This window comes from Eriocheir sinensis, chromosome 41 (assembly GCF_024679095.1).
Source record: "Eriocheir sinensis breed Jianghai 21 chromosome 41, ASM2467909v1, whole genome shotgun sequence".
Lineage (NCBI taxonomy): Eukaryota > Metazoa > Arthropoda > Malacostraca > Decapoda > Varunidae > Eriocheir > Eriocheir sinensis.
The window spans coordinates 6185920-6191919 of record NC_066549.1 but is presented as its reverse complement, the minus strand read 5'-3'; positions in this window follow the sequence as shown (position 1 = coordinate 6191919).

Sequence of the window (6000 nt, the reverse complement as noted above, 5' to 3'; positions counted from 1 at the left end):
TCACAACCTACACTTCATGCATTCACACCCTCTCGGCTTACTAAATCTTGCAACCTTCAGTGCAATCTTCAACACCCCCACAAACTCTTTTAATAAGTCTTGTCCTTCACCTTTCCTGATGCAGTTTTATTCCATTTTGTTTATTACCGTCCCCTAATTTCAACGCTTGTTTTTCCATTTCAGTTGCTCTTATTACGTTCATGTTTTCACCGGGATCGCTTTCCTCATATCCGCTTATAAATTACAACTTTTACTCCCTGTACTGCCTGACCCTTTCCACTCAGACCCCACGCGCCGTTTGAAATCCTCCCAGATATCAATTTATACACCAGTGCCAATTCTGCCTCCCGGGAACGTTTTTGTCCTTGGAGCTGAGAAATGTTCCCTGATTGCTTTTACAGTCAAAGGAACAATTTAGATCCAATTCAAAGAGTAAACAGTTTTCTTCCCTGTGTGAAAGGCTTGCGTCACTCACTGCGAGGGGGAAGGCGAGGGACACGTGGCCTCAAAGACGACTATGAAGATCACTCTTTGGCTTTCTTCGACCCTTGAGGGAGAAAGGAAGGGGCTTGTGAGTCAGGGTCCACTGATCTAGCTCTTCTTGGCGTGTTACTGACAGCTATAGGAGGGGGTGAGTTTGATATTTATTGTAAAACACTTTGCTATTTGTTCTTACGTCTTTGAATAGCAGAACTGAAGCAATCTACGCACTTTCCAAGACAAGGGGGGCAGGCAAGGGCAAACTAAGCAAAGGAAAAGCCATAACTAGCTAAGCTTCCAACAATGGTAAAAGAGAATATGGCAAAAAGAGTGATACGTTATGGTCACCGAGGTGCTATGATACTCTCTTATTGAAAGGGTTAGTCATAGGAAGAAGATCGTGCGGTATCCAGAAAGGCCGAAAAGGAACGAAAAATATGAGAAAGTTGGATTGCATACTAGCGGAGCATAGGCGCATGAGTAGAGATACTGGTTTGACGTTTCTAGTGTTTACAAGTAGAAAGAGGAATTGCAATGTACTTTGGTTGGAAATGTTTTTGTTTAGTCGTTTCTACCTTCTTGCATTACAGCAGAGTCGCGTGGGTAAGGTGCATTATTTGAACACACACACGCACACTCTCTTTCTCTCTCTCTCTCTCTCTCTCTCTCTCTCTCTCTCTCTCTCTCTCTCTCTCTCTCAATCTCCGTCACCGTTATCATCTCTTTCCTTCTTTATCTACTTTAATTCTTCATCATTTTTTTCTATGTGATTTTTTTATTGTTTCCCTCCATTATTTCTTTCCATGTACTTATCTTTTTATTGTGTTCCTCCCGTTTTTTTCTCTCGTAAGTGATATGATAATTTATAAGTTTTTTTTCTTCATATGCAATTATACTTGTATAGCATAATCGTCACTCTCTTTTCTATATTGCCTCTATATGTGCCATGCTTAATGTACTATAAAAAAAAATTATAGCTCTTTTCTGTGTGTGTGTGGGAAGGGGACGGAGAGATATGGGTGTGAGGGGGTGCGCGCTCGTATGTGTGTCCGTGTGTGTGTGTGTGTGTGTGTGTGTGTGTGTGTGTGTGTGTGTGTGTGTGTGTGTGTTGCGGTCCTTTGATTATGAAGAGGGCTCACGTTACTGCACCCTAACACACTTCCCTTACACACACCGCCTACCGTAAAGCTGATCCGGTTACACACACGACGAGACCCGAGGAGGTAACCCTAAATGCCTTGATCAATACTCCTTTAGGAAGGCTCCCTCGGCCGCCAGACTATATGAGGTACAGGCTCCATTAATGCTACCATGGTCGGGAAAGTGGATTAAGAAGCCCCGTCCGAGTGGTTGACAGGTGGAATCGATTTACGTAATATAGATGAGTGTCTCTCTCTCTCTCTCTCTCTCTCTCTCTCTCTCTCTCTCTCTCTCTCTCTCTCTCTCTCTCTCTCTCTCTCTCTCTCTCTCTCACCAGATGAGTTTCTGTGATAGTCTACGGTTCATTCATGATTCACTTCACTTACTTGGTCCCCCCCCCCCACCCCTCCTCTCTCTCTCTCTCTCTCTCTCTCTCTCTCTCTCTCTCTCTCTCTCTCTCTCTCTCTCTCTCTCTCACCAGATAAGTTTCTGTGATAGTCTACGGTTCAATCATGATTCATTTCACTTACAAGGTCCCCCCCTCCTCTCTCTCTCTCTCTCTCTCTCTCTCTCTCTCTCTCTCTCTCTCTCTCTCTCTCTCTCTTACCAGATAAGTTTCTGTGATAGTCTACGGTTCAATCATGATTCATTTCACTGTCAAGGTCCCCCCCTCCTCTCTCTCTCTCTCTCTCTCTCTCTCTCTCTCTCTCTCTCTCTCTCTCTCTCTCTCTCTCTCTCTCTCTCTCTCTCTCTGCATGTTCATGATAGTCTACGGTTTGATCATGATTCATTTCACTTACATTGTCGTCACAAAAATTAATACTGAAATTGAAACTGGAAGCGACTTACATGAGCAGACAGACACAGGAAAAAATTGCACTGAGCACATATTAGCGGTATCAGATGATGTTTCAGTGCAGCGACGAATGAGGGAAAATGGAAGAGCGTGGTGATGCAATAGTGGTGTTGTAAAGTCAGGAATCGGTAGGTGGAAAAGCCAGCTATAAATAGATGATGGGGCCGCGGAATATGATAGTGGCAACGCGTAGGATTTCAAAGTTGGGTCGAAAAGTTAGTGGTTCCAAAAATATTCGGCAGTGAGAATTTTGGAATCGGGGTAATGAACGAAGGGTTTAAAGCGTGAAAACCTTTTTAAAACGAGGTAAAATGTTAAAAAAATGAACTTTGAACAGTACGAAAGAGATAGACAGAGAAAAGGCTACAGTCTCGTAAACGGAGGCAAGTGAATATACAACAGTGCGCAGGAAATAGACTCAGGAAAGGTTAAATTTTCGTTAACGAAGAAAAATGAAACGCAAGATGATGTCGAGGCTTTTGGAGGCAGTATAAACAGAAAAGTCACGCAAAAGTAAAACGTTATGGGAATTATAACAGAGTAGGAAAGCTTATAAGACGCCTCCTTCATTAAATCATATACGTACTCCTAAAAATATTACAGTTTCAAAGGATCCTGACGTTCATTATGACTTTATAATTACAAAGAGTAGTCGGGTTCTCGTGAGTGTTTTTCAATCTTTCATGATGCATAATTCTTTGTAAAACCATCAGTAGAACTCTAAGGTCGCCCATTAAAATCCAAGCAAACTGTGAGTACCTTTTTTTTAGAGGCCTATTATTGATCAAAAGCGTTTATAAGGAATACTGGTCTTCATATATAAAAAATCACATATATTTTAAAAGAACGCAAGTCACTGGCGATGAGGGTGCATAAGCTTCTCTATATTATGCTATTCTGGTTCAGTTTTCATCAATAATGTCCTCTGGTGTTCATGTTTATCTCCCTGACCGTCACCTGCAGGCCATTTTGTCATAACCCAACTTTATTTAAGAATGTCTATAGTGGATATCTAAAAATTGCTCTGCATGACCGGGATAATGACATCACGACCTAATTACCGGTTTGAAGTCCTCGATTTTTCTTTCTGCTGTGATAAATTACTCTTCAGAATTAGCATTTTTTTTCTTGAAGTAATTTAAAGTTTTGTGGCGCGCATCAGGACCTTTATGTCATTTTTTATTATTATTTTGAACCTCTTACCAACAAACATCCCGGGTTTTTTTTGGTTTTGGTTTCGTTTTCTCGTCCCTGAAAGAAAAACACTTAACCCCTTGACTGCGGATTTCCTACAAGAAGACATCACCAAGCTACAGAGATGGAACAAAAAGTGTCTGCTACAACCCAATGAAGAAAAATGTTAAGTCATGCACCGTGGGAGGGGAAATGTAGCATACCAATACCACATGGGAAACACTCCACTATCCACCACAGAGGCAGAAAAAGACCTGGGACTCGATGTTACCAGGCTGCCAGTGAAGGCCAAATCCGAGCCATTCGCAGCGGACGGGTTAATTGCTCTAGGAACACTGACTTAAACAATGCGCACTCTATGGCAAGCTTCACCACGTTCGTTCTTATAGGCCGCGTTCCTTTAGGTGTTGTGTACGTTCTCTTGACATTTCTACCCGGTCCACACCACACGGATAAAGGCTGTCATCCGATATTTTTACTTTCATGAACTCTTATGATTGATCGACAGTGATGGACACCTGAAAGACACTGCTGTCCACGCCATGCTCTCACGATTGAACTGAAAAAGGAAAAACCGGAGCTGTTGCCAAATATATATCCTTTTTAGAAATGTGTTGGAACCTGACTAACGCAACATCCACCTAAACCATCACCAACTTCACATCTAAAAGCATTCATCATCCTAACGCAGCGAGGAGCGGGCTCTTTTTTTATTATTGTTTCCTTTTTTATGCCCTTGAGCTGTCTCCTTAGTTGTAAGAAAAAAAAAAATCCATCACCATCACTAATGCAACACCCACCCAAAACATCACCAACTTCACATCTAAAACCATTCATCATCCTAACGCAGAATTCATCACCATCACCTATGCAACACCCACTGAAGCCATCACCAACTCTTCCACTTAAACCATTCATCACCTCAACAAAGAGTTTATCACCATCACCAACCCCCCCCCATCCCAGTACAGTACATTCACACCACCATACCATACACCGAACACTTCCTCTATACCATACACTGTTCTCTCTTCCACTAACCACAGCCCTCATCTTAATACCATATATTATTTTTTTTCAACACATCACAGATTAGTGCAAAAAACATCCACATCACCAGTACCATCACTAACATCCACCACCACCACCACTACCATCAACATCTTGCACCGAACCTCACATCACATTAAACACTTTCCATTTCTCATCCAACATCTTTGTCTTGGCAGCTTACTCGTGTCCAGATGCGTCGCTCTATCTGACTAAGCCTTCCAATCTCCCTCGATCTTAAATTTTATTGCTGGAGGGTCCGTTCACTCTTAGGTCTTCCTTATATAAGCCCTCCACTTTACGTAACTTTGATCTTTCTCTATCCTTCTCTCCCCCACTTCCACGTTCATTGTTTCTCTTAATCTCACAGTGATCTTCCTCTTTTTCCTCTCCCCCATTTCCACGTCCATTGTTTATCTTCTCACACCGTACATCCTCTCTTCCTTCTCCCCTGCAATATCATACCCATTGTTTCTCTCCTTCACGTGTGCTCTTCATCTCCTCGCCCTCTCATTCAAGGCTTCCACCCCCACGCGAGACAGCTACACCCTTACAACAAGTACTACTACCACCAGCATAGCATTATTTACACAACAGGAGCAGCGAGGAGCGGGCTTTTTTTTTATTATTGTTTCCTTTTTTTGTGCCCTTGAGCTGTCGCCTTTGTTATAAAAAAAAAAAAAAAACATCCCAAGCCAAAAACTTTCATCATTCACCAGTCTCTCTGCTACCTAGATACCGTGCACATCCTCCGTTCACCACCTCACAAAATATGATTCACCCCTGCTACTATTATCATTGCCATCATGCACACAGCCTCCCCTACATCTCACCCTCGCTCCCCAATGAATATGAATCCTCTCGTATCTCAGGAGTTTCTGGTAGATGGCGCCACACATTCACAGCACCTCAAAATGTACGATGAAATGAATAGAAAGGGAAGGAAAAGAGAAGGAAAATATGTAGGAAAAGTAAGAAAATAGAGAAGTCAGAAAAAAGAAAAGAGGACAAAAGAAGAAGATGGAGAAGAAGAAGAAGAAGAGGAAGAAGAAGAAGAAGAAGAAGAAGAAGAAGAAGAAATTGTAAGAAAATAGTATCATGTCGTCGCTGTTATTACAATCCAGTCATACATACATTACTTCACTCCGCACTTCCTCCATACTTAACATTTCCTTTACACTTCACTCCATACGTAATACTCCCTTCACACCACACCATCAACATCACTTTACTCTTCACCTAACACTTCATTACCACTAATCGCCATCACTTCACGCCAC